The 23,116-nt window shown below is 48.8% G+C and overlaps 1 protein-coding gene across 1 annotated transcript in view; it reads right to left on the bottom strand.

Annotated features, from left to right (window-relative positions):
- The window catches only part of DUSP3 (dual specificity phosphatase 3), a 224,544-nt gene that overhangs the window by 9,393 nt on the left and 192,035 nt on the right, over positions 1-23,116 (bottom strand). The window lies entirely within an intron of this gene.

The raw sequence follows: 23,116 nt of genomic DNA, 5'->3' as shown, positions 1-23,116 counted from the left end.
AAATTATAAACCATTGGGGATATTGTAGAGCCATTATTGCAGGTGAAAACAAGAAAAATAAATAAAAGAGCAGACTGAATTTTACAGACCTCGAGTAACATTTCTTATTCCCCATTTTGTGACTGTAATGCAGGAAGGCTTACATCTGGTAAGGAGGCTTAAAAGTAGCTGTGGTATGGTCTAATAATGACTATATCAGCGTGCATTTTATTAAAAAAACATACATATGTAGAACATAGAGTGCCTTGCAAAAGTATTTATACTCCTTGAAATTTTCCACATTTTGCCATGTTACAACCAAAAACATAAATGTATTTTATTGGAATTTTATGTGATAGACCAACACAAAGTGGCACATTATTGTGAACTGGAAGGAAAATGAGAAATGGTTTTAACTTTTTTTTTACAAATAAATATCTGAAAAGTTTGTCGTGCATTTGTATTCAGCCGCCTTTACTCTGATACCCCAAACTAAAATCTACCAGTTCTCCTAGAATGGTGTTACAGTCAGCTGTAAGCCAGCTTTCTGTGATAAAGAGGCAGTCTAAATCATATTGTAGGATGAAATCATGGATTTCTTGTCTGTGTTTTACTGCCGATCTTGTGTTGATCAAAGCGCATGATGGGCCAGATTCACGTATCTGGGCGTATCTTTGTGCGGGCGTAGCGTATCCTATTTACGCTACGCTGCCGCAACTTAGACAGGCAAGTGCAGTATTCACAAAGCACTTGCTACGTAAGTTGAGGCGGCGTAGCGTAAACTGGCCGGCGTAAGCCCGCGTATTTCTAATTTGGAAGAGGTGGGCGTGTTGTATTAAAATGATCCGTGACCCCATGCAAATGAGGGGCCGAACGAAAGGCGCATGCACCGTCCGTGGACGGATCCCAGTGCGCATGCGTCGGATAGAATGCCTAAGATACGTCGAACACTGCCTACTACGTGAACGCAACTTACGCACAGCCCTATTCACGTACGACTTACGTAAACAATGTAAAATTTGACGGCTGTTCCAACGTCCATACTTTGCATTGGCTGCGCCTCATATAGCAGGAGTAACTTTACGCCGGACGTAAGCCTAACGTAAACGGCGTAGCGGGCACAAGTACGTTCGTGAATCGGCGTATATACCTAATTTGCATATTCTGGCCCAGATTCACGTAGATCGGCGCATCTTTATGCCGGCGTAGCGCATCTCATATGCGTTACGCCAACGTAAGTTAGAGAGGTAAGGTCCGTATTCTCATATAAAATGCGCCCAATTTTGTGCCGGCGTAACGTCAATTCGTTGGCGTAAGCCGGCGTAATTCAAAGTAGGAAGGAAGTGGGCGTGATCCATTTAAATGAAGCGTGACCCCATGCAAATGAAGGGCCTAACGAATGGCGCATGCGCCGTGACATGATCGTATGTCCCGCGCCCCTCTGCGCATGCTCACAACTACGCCCGGCGTAAACCCTGAGATACGCCGGCCCACCACTTACGCCCAGGGCATAAATACGCCCAGACATGCGCCCGTCGAGTGCATAAGTACACCCGTCTGGCCCAGATTCACGTAGATCGGCGCATCTTTATGCCGGCGTAGCGCATCTCATATGCGTTACGCCGACGTAAGTTAGAGAGGTAAGGTCCGTATTCTCATATGAAATGCGCCCAATTTTGCAACGGCGTAACGTAAATTAGTTGGCGTAAGACGGTGTGATTCAAAGTTGGAAGGAAGTGGGCGTGATCCATTTAAATGAAGCGTGACCCCATGCAAATGAAGGGCCTAACGAACGGCGCATGCGCCGTGACGTGATCGTATGTCCCGCGCCCCTCTGCGCATGCTCACAACTACGCCCGGCGTAAACCCTGAGATACGCTGGCCCACCGCTTACGCCCAGGGCATAAATACGCCCAGACATGCGCCCGTCGAGTGCAAAAGTACACTCGGTGGTGTAAGTGCTTTTGCTGTCTTTCTTTGTGCCATGCCTGCTCCTCGCAGTGATAGGAGGAAGAAAAACTTCTCCCCAGAGGAGAGGGCGATTATTATATCGGCCATGGAGAGGTATGATGCTCGCCTCCATGGGGCAGAAAGTAAAGGCACGAGCAAGGCGAAGAGGGATGAGATCCTGATGAGGATCACCACCCAGGTCAATGCCCTAGGGAATGAGGTAAGGAGGCCCCAGGACATTGTTAAGAAGATGAATGACCTGCGTAGGAAGGTCAAGGAGAAGCTGGGCAAGATGAGCAGGCATGCCAGCGCCACTGGAGGTGGACCAGCCTCTACTCTTAGGCTGACTCCTGGGGAGCAGGTGGTTGCCCGGTGCCTTCAGAGGGAGCAAGTGGAGGGAGTGGAGGGCTATGACTCAGTTGAGCCGGCCTTGAGGACAGGTAAGTGTGTTTTTTCTCCTATCTGGTGTGTAGCATGTGAGGGGGTGGAAGGAAACATGTGACAAGTGTGTGGGTCCTCCAACATGTGAATGTTTTGTGTCATCCACAGATGTCCAGGAGGGAGCTGGGCCATCATCTGCCTCTGCCCGTCCCACACCTTCATCCCCTGAACATCATGACCCTGACCCCTTGGGAAGCCAAGAGACATTGGTGGAGGAGAGTGCCCAGACCTCCAATGAAGAGGTGGTTGAGGATGATGTTGTCCCTATGGGTGAGGAGGTGTGCCTCTATTCGGAGGAATCCTTACCTATAGGCTGAGCCGTCACGCACCTCAAGCACCATCTCTTCCAGCCCCTCAGGATCCATCCCCATCACACCCACTCCCTCAAGTGCCTCCCCCTATGCCAGTCCTCAAGCCTCTCCTGGCCCCAGGAAGGCTACCAGGAAGACCAGGGGGGTTCCTGAGTTCCTTCCGGAACATTTAACAAGGGCACAGGACTCCCAGACCCGCCATATGGGTGAGATGGCCGTGGAGATGCGACGTGTGGCAGACAGCCTGGCCTCCATGGGCAACATAAATGATGCTCTTCTCAATCTCACTGGCAACAGTGCAGCGGTGATCACCTGCCTGGGGGAGCTGCAGGCCACAACGGCTACCCTCGTGGCAGAGGTGAGGTCCCTGACAGAGGCTGTACAGGGCAACACAGCTGCCATTGAGGCGGAGGGGAGGCAGTTGCGGCTGGTGCAGGCAGAGACAAATTCCATCCTCACCCGCATTGCCGTGGCTTTAGAGGGCAGGCCACAGTGGTGTGCATGCGTGCATTCTCCTTGTGCCATGATGAATGTGTGTGTTTAACGTGCAAAGATGCATTTCACGAGGCATCTCCTGACTACTGTTCCCTCAGCAGACGGGGTAGCCTCGGGCAGGGGGGAATGTCTGGTTCGGGGGTCAGGTCATCACGTATGTCAATCTCCAGGCCCTTTCTCTCTGCAAAGTTGTGCAGCATGCACCGATGATCTGCCACACAAAGTTTGGGGAATACAACAGGGTCCCCCCGGACTTATCCAGGCATCGGAAATGGGACTTCAAGATGGCAAATGTGCGTTCCACCACTGCACGGGTACGTATGTGTACTTCATTGTAGTTTCTCTCTCCTCTGGTTTGGGGATCCCGGAATGGAGTCATGAGATGGGGCCCAAGTGCATATGCAGTCACTTGGAAGGGAAAAGACAGGAGGATGTTAGTCGTGCATGTGCCCCTCGTGATGTCTGCATCATGGGGTCGGACAGTCATGCCTGACTCCCATGTCACTCACCAACCAGCCAGCTGTCCCCATACACGTTTTGTTCGAATTCCGTTGGGATGTTGCTTTGACGGTATATGTAGCTGTCGTGACTGGCCCCTGGGTGTTTGGCATGGACGTGCCATATGAGGCCTTGGCCATCGACTATCACCTGTACGTTGATGGAATGTCAGTGCTTACGATTGCGGTATATGTGCTCTGTGTCACGGGGGGGCCGTAGTGCCACATGTGTGCAATCAATGGCCCCCACGATGCGTGGGAATCCTGCAATACTGAAGAAATCCTGCATTGCCTTATGCCGCAGGTGCTCCTGGGTGGGTCTGATGATGTGGTTGGACATGCGTCTGAGGATTGCGGGGACAACCTGGTGCACACATCTGCTCATGCTGGTTTGTGACATCCCAGCCACGACTCCACTTGTACGCTGGAATGATCCACTGCCGAGGAAATGCAGTGTTGCCAGGACCTTGACCAGTGGCTGCACTGCATGTGAGCGTTGTGTCTGGCTGGTGATGTCATCATGCAGGGTTGTGGCTAATTCCAGGATGGCATCAGTGTTGAATCTGAAGATGCGATACACCTCCGAATCCCCCATGCCAAAGACGTTCATGCGCGTTCGGTATATCCTCTCCCGTGCCCTCCTCCTTCTACGCGCCTCTGCACACACTAGTAGTGCTGTGACCATGCCTGCCCCTGGCATGTTGGCATACGGATGTGTTGTCCTGCAAGTGTGGTTGCTCAGCTCGTCCGTAACAGTGCTGCTGTAGTTGCTCTCCAGCTGACTTGCGCACGTCTGGTGCAAAGTTACCCCTGCTTTATGAGGGGTAACTTTAGGCCGGACGTATGTCTTACGCGCACCACGCGTAGCCTGCGTCGGACGCACGTACGTTCGGGAATCGGCGTATCTCCCTACATATTTGAATAGGAAATCAATGGGAGCGCAAGATGCGCCCAGCGTAAATATGTTACGACGGTCAGATGAAGCCTATTTTCAGGCATATCTGGTTCTATGGGTACGGCGCATAGATACGCCGGCGTATATATACACTTACGCCGCGCATCTCGAGATACGCCGGCGTAACTTCTTTCAGAATCTGGGCCTCTACGCGTAAATCTACAGAAGCGCCCCTTGCGGCCAGCGTAAATATGCACCCAAGATACGACGGCGTAGGAAACTTACGTCAGTCGTATCTTGGCAACGTATCTGATTCTATGAATCAGGCGCATAGATGCGACGCCTCACATTCTGACTTACGACGGTGTATCAGGAGATACGCCGTCGTAAGTCCTTTGTGAATCTGAGCCCCTATGTGCTTCGGCTGGGGTGAGTGCGTATGTTTTTTGACTGTTGATTGTCGATTGATTCTGAACAGTAGCTCACTCAGAGATTTTTTTGTGCCCACTGGTAATATTGAGGCAAATGGTTTTAGATCCCAGATGGTTTCAGCAGAATATCTGAGATTAGGCATAGTCGCAGAAAATGCGGGGGGAAGTGGTATTAATCGGGGAGGTATTTGATGGTAATGAGGAAGGAAGGTTTCCAAGTGGACCCCCACTCGCTAAGTCTTCCTTCCCCGTTTGATCCAGAGGAAGGCAAAAAAAAAAAAACGACCATGCTGTAACCAATCTGCGGCGCTCGGGGAAAAAAATTATTTTCTGATCCCACAACGGCGATCGGGCGAGCCATGGATCAAAACCGATGGTTGAAGTCCCTCCATTTATGGCTACTAGAGCTAATGGAGGGGGGGCGTGAGGGGGTATGCGCACCCGAGTTCCCAGAAAGGGAGCCAAGTAGGGGTGAGTGGTGGGGGTGATTGTGATTACTGAAATGTAGCCAGATGGCTGCAGACCTGGGCCTAGACCTAAACCAGGGGCTAAGGTTCTGGGGTGCTGCAGGAAGACAGGTGGAGCTCCTGCTGGGGCGGTGAGGAGTGACAGTGGGTATTAGAGAAGTTTGCGGAGGGGGGGGGGTTTAAACTTGTGTGAGTGCGGTCCGCGCTAGGCCGCGGACTTTCCTAGTTGCGGCCGCCGTGACTTTGAGCGGAATTATGTGGGCCCAATGTTGGGGATGGCGGGCGCGGTGGCGGGGGATGGCCGGGGATGTTATGGAGGATGATGTGGGGTGTGGGGGAGTACGGATGGGCCGTTTTTCAGGCTGTAACTCCGCCGGGCCAGACCCGCGGCTTATCCTTAGAAGGACAGCCGCACACTGTCCCAGGGGAGGCGGGGGGAAAGCCAGAGCCCAGAGAGAAAACAGGCTTACCTGTGAGGCTCCCCGGGAGAGCGTGGCGGTGGAGGAAGAGGGAGGCCAAAGGGGATGGGAGAGACAGAGGTCCTGGGTGCTGCAAGCTGTAGGTGTGACGTCATTGATTGTGTATCCCTATAAATGGGATCACACGATCGATGCCGCCGCCACAGTGAAAAACAGGGAAGCTGTGTTTACATACAGCTCTCCCTGTTCTTCAGCTCCGGGGACCGATCACGGGACTCCAGCGGCGATCGGGTCCCGCGGTCGCGGAGCTTCGGACCGGGTCGCGGGCGTGCGCCCGCAACCCACGGCTGGGTACTAGCACAGGATGTACCTGTACGTGCATGTGCCCAGCCGTGCCATTCTGCCGACGTAAATGTGCAGGAGGCAGTCCCTAAGTTGTTAATCAGCAGGGAGTCAGGGACTGGGGCAGCACAAGGATGTACCCAGTTGTTAGTAAGGGACACCAACTGGTATAGCAAGCAGGTCAAGTTGACCAGGATTTATTTTTGTATGTCTTTTGTTTTCTGTCATATTTCTTTTTGTATATAGTTCAAATAAAACCGCACCTTTTTGTTTTCCTCCTACCTCCTGCTGTGCCTATTTTTATTTGTGTGCTGAACCCTTCCAAGGGGTCACACACACCCGCTGCCGGGCTAAAACCCTCACAGTTGGTGGAGAACCAGTGGCAGTTTTTTAAAGGCCAGCATGGAGGAGATACTGAAACAGCTGGCTCTACTCTAGCAAATGCCAATCAGCAGCAGACAAATGCAGGTTTGCAAAAGAGCCTTGCATCCCAGCAGCAAGCTCAACAACAGAGCCTCGCAGCCCAGCAGCAGACAAATGCAACTTTGCAACAGAGCCTCGCAGCCCAGCAGCAAGCTCACCAACAGAGTTTGGAAGCTCAGCAACAAGCTCAACAGCAATCTGAGGCCCGCTTCATAGACCTGTTGCAGAAGCAAGAGCAGAGACTACAACAACAAATGGAGACTTTAATGCAGCAACGTCAGCAGACCAGTGAGGCAAGTGGTTCCACTAATACCGCATCCTTTGGGGTGAGTCGTTTACTGACAAAAATGACTGGAGAGGATGATCCAGAGGTGTTTTTGACGACATTTGAAAGGACTGCTGAAAGGGAAAAATGGCCCAAGGAGCAGTGGGTTGGACTGGTGGCCCCTCTGTTAACTGGGGATTCGCAGAAAGCTTATTATGACTTAGAGCCTGACCAAGCAAAAGACTATGTGGTGCTAAAAACTGAAATATTGGCACGGCTGGGTGTCACCCTGGCTGTCCGGGTTCAGCGTGGGCATAACTGGACTTTCCGGCTTGGAAAACCCCCCAGATCTCAAATGTATGATCTCATTCACCTGAGCAGGAAGTGGCTACAGCCAGAGACTTTGTCCGCACCAAAGATTGTGAAACGTGTTGTGATGGATCACTTCCTGAGAGCTCTTCCTACTCCCATCCAAAAGTAGGTAAGCCATGGAGACCCAGAAACGGCCGATAAGCTTGTGGATCTTGTTGAGAGGTACTTGGCTACAGAGAACCTGACTGCCTCTTCCACAGACAGATGCGTCGGACAAGGGGTTAGGGGCAGTGTTGTCCCAGGTCTGGGATGGGGAAGATCACCCAGTTATGCTGTCAGTCAGTGCTAGCTAGTGGTGGAGTAGGACGCTTCCCGACGAGTCTGCTCTCACCCAGGGCCAGCCAGACAGGCAGCTAGGATAGCAAGGACCCACATTGGATCCCAGGACAACCGATCCTCCATCCCCCTCTGACCTCCCTCTTCTGCCTCCCATAGGCAGCTTCTCTGAAGGTAAGGCCTGCACTATCTGGCCTGATCTGTCCTCCAACCCGGGGATCGAATGCGGCCGTCCTTTTCAGGATAAGCCGCGGCTTGGATACCGGGATTCGGACGACATACACCCCCCCTCTGCACCCCCATCGCATCCTAAAACCCCCACCGCCATCTTCCGCCATCTCCCCGCTATCCCCCACGGCCATCCTCTACCATCTGGGGCCAGTGAAAGCCCCGCTACTGGATCACGGCTGCCGCTACTGGATCGCGGCTGCCGCATCCAGGAAAGTCCGTGGCTTCAGCCGCGGCCTAGCGGGACTTCCGTGACTCTCCCAGTTCACAGCATCCCTGCCGCACACAACACATCTAAAAAAACCCAGGCCCCCTAGGACTCTCCCCCATCACCCCTGCAGGTCCCCCTCTCTCCCCCCTCACTGTCCTCGTACCCCCAGCCCCGGGCTCGGGCCTAGTCCCGGTCGGCGGCCATCTTGGTACTCCCATTCAAGGGAGTTCACCCTCACCTCCCCCTCCACAGCCTGTTTTACCCTGAAACCAGGTCCCATCGGGTACCCAGAGGTACGTATCACCCATGCCCCCACCCACAAAGTAATTGATCCAGGGTTTCACCGATCGCCAGTGAGTGATCAGGAAGGAATTTTTTCCCCCATCGTTGCAGATTGGCACAGCACGCCTGGGGTTTTTCGCCTTCCTCTGGACCAATTCGTGGGAAGGAAGACTTAAACGAGTGACGGTTCACTTAAATATTCTTCCTCACAGTGCCCGCAAAGCCCCTAATAAACAGTCACTTCCCTGCGTCTTTTCTGCAACCATGGGTTACTTGAAATACTCTGCAGAAACCATCTGGGAACTAAAACCATTCGCCTCTACACTTCCAACGGTCACCAAAAAAGCTCTAAAGAGTAAGCAACTGTTAAGAATCAACCGACGATTAACAGTGAAAAACTGCATGCAGGCACACCAGCCCAAACGCATATCATGCGCTTTGGTTAACACAAGATCGGCAGTAAAACACCGGCAAGAAATCTATGATTTCATTCTTCGACACGATCTAGATTGCCTCTTCATCACAGAAAGCTGGCTTACAGCTGACTGCAACACCATTCTGGGAGAACTGGTGCCAGCAAATTATCGCATTCAAATGCAGAACAGAGTGGGCCAAAGAGGGGGAGGCCTGGCGGTGATCCACAAGACGTACCTCTCGATCACCAAACCAGTCCTTCAAAACTTGCTTCCATTCATGGAAACCCTCACTCTACAGCTGCAAACAAATCATCAAGACATGGTACATATTCTACTATGCTTTAGACCACCAGGCCCAAAAACGCACCTTCTCACATCGCTGACAGAATTCATCTCCTCATACACCCTAAGCATCAAACACCTTTTGGTGCTTGGGGATTTCAACCTCTGGGCCAACTCCTCGCTGGACCGCGTCGCCGACGCCTGCATCGACCATCTGGAAGGATTAGGTCTGCAGCAACTAATACTAGCCCCCACTCATGCCTCAGGTCATACGTTCGATCTCATTTCCAAACAAGATTTGAAAATTGACATCCTGGAAATTGAGCGGCTACCATGGACCGATCATCATGCCATTAAATTTAAAATCACCACCAATGCCAGCCCAAAAAAAACGACTAAACCGGTGATAACTCACTGGACTAGATCTCAAAAGAAGCTCCACTCGGAACTCTTCAAAACAATACTAGGGAACAAAATAAAAACAATCCAACAAAAACAAACAGCCACAGAAACTCTTGACGCCATCAACAAGGCGCTACTACAGCCAGCTGACTTGGTGGCACCAAAATGCAAAACTTGCATCTGAAAAAACAACTCCAGCTGGTTTAATGACCAGCTGACGTTGTTAAAGCAAGAGCGTAGAAGAGCAGAAGCTGCCTGGACAAGGATCTCCTCTGATAAAAACCACACCATTTACAAGACAATAACAAAGAAATATCATAAAGAAATCTTTATGGCCAAAAAAAATCACTTCTCCAACATCATCTCAAATGCCCTAAACCGCCCCCTGCGAACGCTTCAAGCTGGTTTCGCAGACTATGAACCCAGCTTGTTTAGAGGCCCCCAATTCTGATTCACAAGAATTTTGCAACGAATTATCGGATTATTTCATCAAAAAAATTGAAAAAATCCGGGAAAGTATTCAGCAAAATGGAATCGTCACTAACCCTTCCTCAAATCCCAAACCAAATACCCACATAAGCTGCAACCAAATACCCACATAAACCGCAACCACCAAAATTCACTCTAAAACCCATTACCATCAATACCACTAAAAACACCATCGGTACGGTGCCCACCTTGCTGAAACAAGGTACAATAAAACCAATCCTAGAAAAAAACACCCTTGACCCCAAAGACCCAAACAACCGGAGGCCCATAACAGGTCTAAATACCTTCTCCAAGGTAATAGAGAAAAAAGTTGTACAACAGCTGCAACTGCATTTAGACACCCATAAATTACTCGACCCGTTTCAATCAGGCTTCCGTCCTGGTCATGGAACAGAAACGATGCTGCTTAAAATATGGGATGACGCTTTAGAGGCCGCAGATGAAGGAGAATCTTGTCTTCTGATCCTGCTGGACCTAAGCTCGGCTTTTGACACTGTAGACCACGGACTACTACTAGCTAGGCTAGCTGAAGTGGCCGGAGTCGCGGAAGGTGATTTACCCTGGTTCTCCTCCTTCTTGGAAAACCGATCACAAACAGTGAAACTGGGATCTTTCACTTCTGAAAAACGTACGGTATCATGCGGAGTCCCTCAGGGATCTCCCTTGTCGCCCGTATTGTTCAATATCTATCTCCGCCCCCTCTTTGAAATCATCAGTAACCAGAAGTTACTTTACCACTCCTATGCAGACGACACTCAACTGTATTTCCGGATCTGCAACAAACAGGATTATTCTCTTGGACTAGAGAAATCCCTCTCTCTAATAGATAGCTGGATGACATCCAGTTATCTTAAACTCAGTGGTTCAAAAACAGAACTTCTCCTGTGTCACGCAAACCGGAAAAGTCACCCCGCGTCAACTTGGACCCCCTTGCCCATTCTGGGTAAAACCATCACCCCTAGCACCAAAGTCAAAAGTCTCTGAGTCATTTTTGACACCTACATGACAATGGATGCACAAATAGGGTCTGTAGTCAGCGGATCCCATCATCTGCTGCGCCTACTACGCTGTCTCACCCCCTTTATCCCGAAAGATGACATTGCAGTCGTGGTGGGAACAATCATCAATTCCAGACTTGACTACGCAAATGCCCTCTATCTAGTACTCCCCAAATATCAAATCACTCTTCTGCAAGTTGTTCAAAATACGGCCGCTCGATTAGTGACTGGCAAAAAAACATGGGAATCAATCTCACCTTCGCTGAGATCGCTTCATTGGTTGCCAGTAAAAGACAGAATCACTTTCAAGGCACTCTGCCTAACGCATAAGTGTATTCAAGGAAACGCCCCCCAATATCTATGCGAAAAAATAAAAGCCAATAACCCCAATCGCATTCTGCGATCCACGAATCAAAACCTACTCCAAATACCCAAAGCCAGATACAAGTCCAAAGGAGATCGAAGATTTGCAGTCCAGGGACCTCGGCTGTAGAATGCGCTACCAACTAACATCCGACTGGAGTCGGACCACTTGGCCTTCAGGAGAAAGATTAAAACCCATCTCTTCTGAGGTAAAGGGGTTTCCTTACCCATGAAATGGAAACAGCGCCCAGAGGCGATTCAGTTCGCATTTGTTGCGCTTTACAAGTTTCTCACTCACTCACTTATCTCAGTAGAAAGTTAAAGGCCCATGAAGTAAATTATGCCACCATTGAGAAGCGGTGTTTAGCAGTGAAATGGGCTCTAGACTCCCTTAGATACTACCTGCTAGGTCGGCACTTTGACCTAGTGACAGACCACACACCCCTAAAGTGGATGGCCCAGAACAAGGAGACAAACAGAAGGGTAAACAGATGGTTTCTGGCCCTACAGGAATTTAACTTTACTGTGAAACATCGCCCTGGCATCCAAATGGGGAATGTAGATGCATTGTCGCGGGTACATGCATGCCTAAATTCTGGTGTTTCAACCCCAAGGTTGAAACTAGATGGGGGTATGTGGCAGCAGGCAGGTTAAATTCCCTGGTTGCATCCAGGATGCAGTGTATATAGCTCCTAGGTTCAGGCTTTATGCCAGTTTATACCTCTAGGGCAGGGGTGTCTAAACTTTTTTCAAAGAGGGCCAGATTTGATGAAGTGAACATGCGCGAGGGCCGACAATTTTGCCGGACATTCTTTGAACCATTAAAATTTGGTCTAAGTGTGTTCGTTCGAGCAACTAATACACAGGCCAACAATAATTCTCTTGCCTTTGTCGCGCTCGTTCCCGACACACAGACGAATGCTCTGCTCTTTAGGGGTACCGTTAATTCTTAATGGTACCCCACACATTGGAAAACAAAAGGTGCTTTTGGTGCAGTGCAACTAAAAAAAAAAAAAAAAAAGGTCGGGACTTCTTTTCCTGCATTTTTTGGGGTAGGGAAGCCCATTGAAATGAATGGGCTGCCTTACACGTAGCACACAGCCACACAGATGTGAACCAAGGGCTTGTTCACATGTCAGGTTGAAGGGGCAGTATAATCACATAGTTGAGTGGTTTTTACCACCCCCAACTTCTCCCCCTGTGTGCACTGCACTGTTGCGGTATAGACTTTACTGCCGGTCAAATGCCTCTGAAAAGCAATCTGTGCATTGATTGCTTTTCAGAGGAGCAGCAGTCCTGGCTGTTATCACAAACAAGCCTTACAACAGCAGTTCTGATGGTACAGGAATGGGGGGGTCTGGATTAAAAGTAACATACACACAGACACATGCACACACACACACACAGACAGACACATGCACACACATACAGACACATGCACACACATACAGACACATGCACAAAAAAAAAAAAACATACAGACACTTACATGTATAAAGCCCTTTTAAAACAAATCTAGCTTCTAAGTACCTTTCCAGTTTCCTCATTTAGCTGGGTACTGCACTCTAGGGGGAAGCAGAGAGCACAGCACACTACCCTGCATTTTACTTTCACTTTTGAGGCTGACGGAGCTTCTTACAGTGCCGATGTATAGTTCGGCAGGGGATCGGAAGATCAAGCTCATCTGACAGCCCTTATCTCCCCTGATAGCGCGGCACGCCCGAGAACCAGGCGGGCCACTCAAAACCAGCCTGTGGGCCGCTATTGGCCCGCGGGCCAGACTTTGGACATGCCTGCTCTAGGGGGAGTGCTGGGAGTCCTGCTGGGAAGACTTGATGAGCCCAGCTGAACTAGGTGGGCTCGTTAGGTCCTCTACATAAACTCTCAGCATGCAGAGAGATACTGTATGCTCCAACCTGGAACCAGATCTGTGTGTATAGTCTGGGTAGTGTGATCTCTGTGCGGTGAGACCAAGCCTGTGTGGCTATTGCTAAGAGATTTAATTAGCAGGGAGTCAGGGACTGGGGCAGCACAAGGCTGTACCCAGTTGTTAGTTAGGGACACCAACGTGTATAGCAAGCAGGTCAAGTTGACCAGGATTTATTTTTGTATTTCTTTTGTTTTCTGTCATATTTCTTTTTGTATATAGTTCAAATAAAACCGCACCTTTTTGTTTTCCTCCTACCATTGTCTGCTGTGCCAAATTTTTTTTGTGTGCTGAACCCTTCCAGGGGGTCATACACACCTGTTGCCGGGCTAACCCCCTCACAATATTATATTATAATATATATATACACATTCCGTATTTTTTTTATATATGTATGTATATTTTTCATTTTCAATCATTTTTTTATGTGTTCACCTGTCTGGATATTTTCTACATTCTCAATGCTATAAGATAGTTGCTTCCATATCAGTTGTTGTTTTTTAATACTTATGTTTTTCTACAATTTTCGTATGTGCCATTCAAATGTGTGTTGTAATAGTGCTTTTCCAAATGCTGTTGGTCCGCCAGCTCTTGTAGTCCCACAGCTGGACTGCATTTAAGCTGCTCCCATCACAGGCACCGACAGGCCAGTAGAAGGAGCTGTATGCTCCAAGCGCCTAGCCTTGTTTCTTTCCTGTCCTGCTCACATCGAGGTCCACCCACCGGGTGAAGTAATTTCTCTGTGCGGTTCACGCCAGGATCTCCTTCACTTCCTGCTTTGGAAAAAACGTCCTGTGCATGAGAAAAAACCTGCCAAAGGCTAGGAAAACAGGACTGTTGACACCCCTCAAGGAGGAACCTCTTACATGACAAATATGCCTGTGAAGTCTTCATTTTTGTAAGTGCATTTATGTTTCCGCTATTAAAATAACCTTATAATATTGCACTTAGGTGCGCCTCCCCCCTTCTCTCTTTTGCAGTTCCAGATGTTAAAGGACAAGTTTGCTAATCACATAAACTTCTCCCAGCTATCCTCCCAAGCACCCTGAACTACCCTAAATCGAATATTCTTCCAGAAGGTGCTTACTTACCTCCTCTAATGGTAGTGTCATCCCACATTGTCTACATACCACTCAGTAAAATCCTAGCACTGGATGACCAACATCCCATAGACTTGAGTATTATGTTGCTCTTGCTAGTCAGGTAAATCCTATTCAAGTATATGGGATGTATATGTGAAGGCGCGGGCAGTAAAAATAACATTTTAAAATACTTAAAGGTATACCAAGGAATGACATATAAAAATATGTAGTAGAGAACAAATCTAATAACCGAGAATCGGTATGGGTTTAGGAAAGACAGCCCATGTCTAACAATTAGGAGGTAGGTTCAAACCTGCACTTTGAAAATGTCGATTATGTGATATACATTTTGCAAAGCATCTGAAATCATTTTATCTTAATTGCCTGATACGATAGTTAACAATACATTACTGTATATACAGTAGGTCAGCAAATAGATGGTTTATGGATAAAAGCAAATGGCAGCAGTTACTTGAACAAGATAAATATAAACTGAAATATGCAGTGGTATACCATATGGATCTGCATTTGTGGCTGTTAATCACCCAGTTTGACATTTTTGCTGATCATACAAAATATACTTATTTAATAACATTCAGCAAGAAAGAAATATTAGTGAAGAACTTTTACAAAATAGAAACTTTGGCTGATGAAATTGTTTATAGATGTAAGTTACATCTCAGGCCATAGCAATATTACTAACTCTAATACATCAAACAAAGTAACTGTTGGGGAAACAGATCTGGGGATGGATTTGAGGGGTGTGCCTAACAGTAAGCTAAAACATAGACGCACTTAAGCCTAAACTGGAGAAGATAGAAGAATTTATAAAAAAGGAGATAAAACCAATGTAGGTGTAGTTTTCCTGTATAAACTACCAATACTACTAAAGCCACATCTTTATATGGGGTAACTGTTGAGCACCCCCCCCCCCTCCCTTAAATAGGATATCAGGGGAGAGTTAAAAGGTAAGATAATTTGTAAAATGATATCAGTAAATAGCATTGACAGAAAAAAAGGAGGAAGCAGCAGAGGACATAGGAAAGTGTCAGGATTACCAGGTCTTCTCAGTTCACTTTCATTATTATTATTATTATTATACAGGATTTATATGGTGCCAACAGTTTTCGCAGCTCTTAACAAAAAGTAGGCAGACATTACATTTACATTACAATTTGGTACAAGAGGAATCAGAAGGCCCTGCTCGCTAGAGCTTACAATCTAGGAGGGAGGGTCAATTGATACAAAAGTTAACTGTGGGGATGAGCTGATGGACAAAGTAAAACAGTATATTAGTTAGAAGCAGCATACATTTCTTTAAAGAGAAGGGTTTTCAGGGATCATCTAAAGATGGATAGATTAGGGGACAGTGGGACAGATTGGGGTAGGGAGTTCCAAAGAATGGGAGAAGCTCTGGAGAAATCTGCTAGGCGAGCATTGGGAGGAGGTGACAAGGGAGCTAGAGAGCAGGAGGTCTTGGAAGGACAAAGCAGAGCGGCTTGGTTGGTATTTTGAGACTAGGTTAGTGATGCAACTAGGGCAGAGTTGTGGATGGCTTTGTAAATTATTGTTAGTACTTGGAATTTTATTCATTGGGTGAATGGAAGCCAGTGCAGGGATTGGCAGAAAGGGGCGGAGGACACTGAATGGTTGGTAAGGTGGATGAGTCTTGTAGCAACATTCCTTATGGACTATAGGGGGTATAGTGTATGTAAAAGTAATCCAATGAGGAGTGAGTTACAGTAGTCGATGCAAGAGATGACCATGGAGTAAATTAGAAGCTTGGTGGTGTCATTGGTTAAAAAGGGATGTATTCTAGAGATATTGCGGAGGCTAAGGCAGGATGATTTGGACAGGGATTGGATGTGGGGCTAAAGGGCAGTTCAGAGTCTAAGGTTACACCTAGCACCATGGCATGTGGGGACGGACTGATAAATGTGCCATTGATCTTGACAGAGAACTCAAGGGAAGAGGCACGTTGGGGGAGGAAATATTATGAGCTTGGTATTAGATAGATTCAATTTGAGGAGGAGGTGACGTCACCCGCGGCTATCACATTGCTCAATATACATGCTGTATACATCGGCACCGATCGTGATGCCTTCATTGTGAGTGTTTTTTTACCTTTATTACGATTAAATCGTTTATCCAAACGGAGAGCACTATGTTTTGCCATTTGTTTATTACATGACCTGGGATGACCTATCGGTTTCTCTGTGACGTCTCTACTACTGCTGGATTTGCTGATATTTACACATAAAGCGCATTTGACCCTCTATAATCAAAGGGTCCAGGTGGTGAGGTGAGAGGCCATTTAATGTGGTGGAGGATGTGTGTCTAGCACGTGTGAAGTTACATACACAGTCATCTGTCTGTCTACATTGACACTCACTGGAGGTGTACTGCGATTTTATGGACTTTCTATTCATCTTTTATTATTTTATTTGAGCGCTGCACCATCTGTATTTGATCCAGGCTGATATGTCTGTTAGTAAATCAGTGATGTGTGAGGAGACTGATGGGGTGAGCTGAGGGGTAGAGAGATAGATTTGGGTGTCATCGGCATATAAATGGTAGTGAAAGCCATGGGAGGCCATCAGCTGACACAGGGAGGATGTGTAGATCGAGAATAGTAGAGGTCCAAGGACAGAACCTTGGGGGGAAGGGGCACCAATGGTAAGAGGTGTTGGATAGGAGGAAGTAGAGTTGTAAGTGACACTGAAGGTGCAGTGTGATAGGTAAGATTCAAGCCAATGGAGAGCACAGCCATGGACACCAAACAAATCAAGTTTTTTGAGGAGGAGGAGGATCAACAACTGTATCAAAGGTAGCGGAGAGGTCCAAGAGTAAGAGTATAGAATAATGACTGTTGGTTTTAGTTGTTAGTCGTTTGTGAGCTTAAGAACAGTTTCTGTGGAGTGCTGTGGACGAAATCCAGACTGAAGGGGATAAAGAAGGTTATTCTCAATGAGGTGGTCGCTCAGTCAGTTGTAGACTAAACGTTCAAGGAGTTTGGAGGCAAAACGGTGTAGGGAGATGGGTCTTAGTTTGTTAAGATTGGTGGGGTCCAGTGAGGCCTTTTTTGGTATGGGAGTGACTAGTGCATGTTTCAGAGGGTTGGGGAAGATGACAGTAGAGAGGGAGAGGTTGAAGATATGAGTTAAAGAGTGTAGGAAAATTTTATATAGAAACTCTGGGCCGGATTCAGAAAGCACTTACGCCGACGTATCTCGATATACGCCGCGTAAGTGTAAATTTGCGCCGTCGTATCTGTGCGCCGTACCCAGAAAACTAGATACGCCTGAAAATAGGCTTCTTCCGACCATCGTAAATTTCCTACGCTAGCGTATCGTGGGCGCATATTTACAATGGACGCATCTGGAGCTCCCATTGATTTCCTATTCAAATATGCAAATAAGGGAGATACGGCGATTCAGAAACGTACGTTTGGCCGGTGCGCGTAAGCTGTACGTCTGGCCTAAAGTTACCCCTCATAAAGTAGGGGTAACTTTGCACCAGACTTGCACAGGTCAGCTGGAGAGCAGCTGCAGCAGCACCGTTACGGACGAGCTGAGCAACCACACTTGCAGGACAACACATCTGTCTGCCAACATGCCAGGGGCAGACACTACTGCGTCTACGGGCACGGTAGAGGATATACCGCACGCGCATTAACGTCTTTGGCATAGGTGATTCGGAGGTGTATCGCATCTTCAGATTCAGCTCTGATGCCATCCTGGAATTAGCCACAGCCCTGCATGATGACATCACCAGCCAGACACATCGCGTACATGCAGTGCAGTCACTGGTCAAGGTACTGGCAACACTGCATTTCCTTGCAAGTGGATCTTTTCAGCGTACAAGTCGAGTAGTGGCTGGGATGTCACAATCCACCATGAGCAGATGTGTGCACCAGGTTGTCCCCGCAATCCTCACACGCATGTCCCACCACATCATCAAACCCACCCATGAGCACCTGCGGCAGAAGGCAATGCAGGATTTCTACAGAATTGCCAGATTCCCACGCACCGTGGGGGCCATTGATTGCACACATGTGGCACTACAGTCCCCCCGTGCCACAGAGCACATGTACCGCAATCGTAAGCAGTGGCATTCCATCAACGTGCAGGTGATAGTCGATGCCCAATGCCTCATATGGCACGTCCGTGCCAAACACCCCGGGGCCAGCCACGACAGCTACATATACCGTCAAAGCATCATCTCCACAGAATTCGAACAGAATGTGTACAGGGACAGCTGGCTGGTTGGTGAGTGACATGGGTGTCAGGCATGACTTTCCGACCCCATGATGCAGACATCACGAGGGGCACAAGCACGACTAACATCCTCCTGTCTTTTCCCTTCCAGGTGACTCTGCATATGCACTTGGGCCCCATCTCATGACTCCATTCCGGAATCCACAAACCAGAGGAGAGAGAAAATACAATGCTGCACACATACGTACCCGTGCAGTGGTGGAACGCACATTTGCCATCCTGAAGTCCCGTTTCCGATGCCTGGATAAGTCTGGGGGGACCCTGTTGTATTCCCCAAACTTTGTGTGCCAGATCATCGGTGCATGTTGCGTGCTGCACAACTACGCCATTAGAAAGGGCATGGAGATTGACATACATGATGACCTGACCCCCGAACCAGACAGTCCACCCCTAACCGAGGCTACCCCGTCTGCTGAAGGAACAGCAGTCAGGAGTTGCCTCGTGGACCGCATCTTTGCACGTTAAACACACACATTCATCATGGCACACGGACAATGCACGCATGCACACCACTGTGGTCCCTAGCTCACACACACCACATCCACTTCACATTGGATTAGCCCAAGTCCACCATGCAGGACTTGGGAGCAGCAATGCCGCGCCAAGGCTCCAATGGTGTCGCTGTCCATTCATACCACATTCATACGGTCGTGGGGATAACCTCTCCCCGACGACCCAGGGTGACACCCCTTTGCTGGCAGGAGTGTCACCCCCACATTCACACACCAGTCACACTGTAGCCTGCACTCCTGACCGTGTGCATACTTTTCAAAAATAAATAAACTCATCACGTGAGTATAAACAAATAAAAATAAAACTCATCACGTGAGTATAAACAAATAAAAATAAAACTCATCAAGTGAGTATAAACAAATACAAATAAAACGCATCACGTGAGTATAAACAAATAAAAATAAAACTCATCACGTGAGTATAAAAGAAAAAAATGCACTCATCTGCCCTGTCGTGGGCCAGGCATGGTGCCACGTCTCCTGGGCCTCAGCTGCCTGGGGGGAGCCTCAGGTGGGGGGAGGGGCATCTGCAGGAGGATCATCCCCCGGTCTCTCCCTGGCTGGCTGCCTGCCCTTTAATGCCAGGGCAATGCGCTGGAGAAAGTTATTGGTCTCCGCCTGCATCCGCAGCTGGTGGTGTTGCGCTGGTGGAGCTGTGTCTGCCTCCCCTCCGCCTGTACGGCCGCTGCCAGGCTTCTCCCCTCCACCTGCATGGCAGCTGTATTTGCCTTCACTACCTGTGCCAGGCTCCTGACCTCTGTAACAAGGCCTGATGTGGTGGCCTGCAGCTCCCCCAGGAAGGTCACAATGGCTGTGCAGTTTCAACTCACATTCTGCAGGCTGTCACTGATGGAGGTTGTTTGAGCAGCCTGCTGGGAAGCCAAAGGTACAGACAGCCTGGGTCTGGGCCGAGGAGGCCAGGCTCTCTGCCACTCGGTGCAGGTCACCCACTAAAGCACCCATATAGCGGGTCTGCTTGGCCTGGTCCCTCGCCAGATTCTCCTCCAAGCCATCCGGATCACCCCTGGTTTTGCGGGTAGCCTTCCTGGGGGCAGGAGTGGCTTGGGGCCGGCTGGATGGGGAGGCCCTTGAGGGGCTATCCCTGAGGGGGGGAGGCCTTTGAGGGGCTATCCCTGAGGGGGGAGGAGGCCCTTGAGGGGCTATCCCTGAGGGGGAGGAGGCCCTTGAGGGGCTATCCCTGAGGGGGGAGGTGGTTTGGGAGGGTCCTGGGATGAGGGTCTCGTCCACAAGGTAGAAACCTTCCATAGAAACGTGCTCCTCCTCTACTTCCTCTAGAGGTGAGGTGGGGGCACTCTCCTCCAGGGATGGCGTGGGTCGCCCAGCAGCCGACGACGGCCCAGCTCCCTCCAGCATGATGACACAAAACATTCCCATGTTGGTGGACCCACACACTTGTCACATGTTCCCTTCCACCCCCTCACATGATACACACCGGATAAGAGATAAAACACACTTACCTGTCCTCAAGGCCTTATCAACTGAATCATAGCCCTCCAGGCCCTCAACCTGCTCCCTCCCTCAGGCATCGGGCAATGACCAACTCATCAGGAGTGAGGGTGATGTTAGTGGCTGGTCCACCTCCTGTGCCCCTGGCATGCTTCCTGATCGTGGCCAGCTTCTCTTTCACCAGACGCTGCAGATCATTGATTTTTTTTGCTATGTCCCTGGGGGTCCTAGCCGCCACGCCAAGGGCATTCACCTGCGTCGTAATCTCCAGCAGGATCTCATCTTTCTGGACCTTGCTGGTCGTGCCACTCAGTGCCCCATGGAGGCATGCGCCGTACTTTGAGAGGCCCTCGACAATAATTGCCTTCACCTCAGGGCTGAAATTTGTCTTCCTCCGAATCCTTAGTAGTCACTACTTGGTGCAGACATGGCTCCAAATGCAAAAGTACTAGCACCCAAAAATGCTTGTGTACTTTTGCACTTGACGGGCGCATGTCTGGGCGTATTTATGCACTGGGCGTAGGCGGTGGGCCGGCGTATCTTAGGGGTTACGCCGGGCGTAGTTGTGAGCATGCGCAGATGGGTGCGGTCAATTCGTCCACCTCACAGCGCATGCGTCATTCAAGATATGCCCAACGTAAACCACTGCGACACACTGGGACCATCATTTGCATGGGGTGACGGCCACTTACACTTACGCTGGCCTACGCCGTCGAAAATACGTTACGCTGGCGCATCTTGGTGAGTAATGGCTTTCTGAATACAGTACATGCCTCTCCGCGCTGCTCCGGCGTAGTGTAAAAAAGATACGCTACGCCGGCATAAATATGCGCCAATGTATCTGAATCAGGCCCATAGTTTATCAAGTAGTACAACTGAAGTACTTTTTAATTTTTAGGTGTCCAAACACTTTAAAAAGAATAGTATGGAAATAATTTTATTCTGTGAGTCAAGTGCACAAAGTTGTCCAAAAAATTTATTTGCTTCCTCTATGCAAATTTGGTTGAATTTGTGACAGGCTGTACCTAATGAACATGTCCCATTCTTCAGCCTGGTTAGCCATGTAACAAAGAGGGTGTTGATGTCCAATATTTTTTCCAAATTATTAGGGCCGAAACAACTAATCGATTAACCACTTACCCCCCGGACCATATTCCTGGTCAAAGACCAGAGCACTTTTTGCGATTCGGGACTGCGTCGCTTTAACTGACAATTGCGGGGTCGTGCGACGTGGCTCCCAAACAAAATTGGTGTCCTTTTTTTCCCACAAATAGAGCTTTCTTTTGGTGGTATTTGATCACCTCTGCGGTTTTTATTTTTTGCGCTATAAACAAAAATAGAGCGACAATTTTGAAAAAAATGAATATTTTTTACTTTTTGCTGTAATAAATATCCCCCAAAAATATATAAAAAAACATTTTTTTTCCTCAGTTTAGGCCGAGACGTATTCTTCTACGTATTTTTCGTACAAAAAATCGCAATAAGCGTTTATTGATTGGTTTGCGCAAAAGTTATAGCGTTTACAAAATAGGGGGTATTTTTATGTCATTTTTATTAATATATTTTTTTTACTAGTAATGGTGGCGATCAGCGATTTTTTTTCGGTACTGCGACATTATGGCGGACACTTCGGACACTTTTGACACATTTTTGGGACCAGTGTCATTTTTATAGCGATCAGTGCTATAAAAATGCATTGGATTACTATAAAAATGCCACTGGCAGTGAAGTGGTTAACACTAGGGGGCGGGGAAGGGGTTAAGTATGTCCCTGGGTGTGTTCTTACTGTGGGGGGGGGGGGGGGTGGCCTCACTAGGGGAAACACTGATCCTCTGTTCATACATTGTATGAACAAAAGATCAGCATTTCCCCTGCTGACAGGACCGAGAGCTGTGTGTTTACACACACAGCTCCCGGTCCCCGCTCTGTAACGAGCGATCGCATGTGCCCGGCGGCGATCGCGCCCGCCGGGCACACGCACGGGAGTCGGCGGCACGCGGGCGTGCCCCCGGCGCGCGCACGCGCCCCTAGTGGCCGCTCGAAGAGCTGACGTTATACTACGTGCTCTCGCCCAGGAGAGCCTACCTGCTGCCGTAGAATGACGGCGGCTGGTCGGCAAGTAGTTAATCGACAACTAATCGATTATGAATTACAATTTTCATAATCGATTAATCAGCCAGTAACATAATGGGGTTAAAAAAACTAAAATTAGCCCTTTATAGTACAAAAAATTAAATTGCTATTGTAAATATTACTTTCACAGTCCCACAGTAAAAAAATGAACCGTTTTCAGCGGACATGCCCGCCCGGAGATTTATGTATTTATGTATGATGGCTGTACACACCATCATACAGAAATGAGAGACAATCCGCGCGGACAGACAACGCGGTGACTTGTTCGCGCCGTCGCCGCGACGATGACGCGGCGACGTGCGCGACGCTGAAAGGTCAATGCTTCCACGCATGCGTTCAAAGTCATTCGACGCATGCGAGGGATGGCGGCCGCTCGGACATGTACGGTAAGTCTGTACAGACGACCGAACATGTCCAACAGACAGGATTCCAGCGGGCATGTTTCTAAGCAAGTTTAGAAACATTTGCCCGCTCGAAAACGGTC

Source organism: Rana temporaria, chromosome 12 (assembly GCF_905171775.1).
Source record: "Rana temporaria chromosome 12, aRanTem1.1, whole genome shotgun sequence".
In the NCBI taxonomy this organism is placed as follows: domain Eukaryota; kingdom Metazoa; phylum Chordata; class Amphibia; order Anura; family Ranidae; genus Rana; species Rana temporaria.
This window is presented reverse-complemented; position numbering and strand designations above follow the sequence as displayed.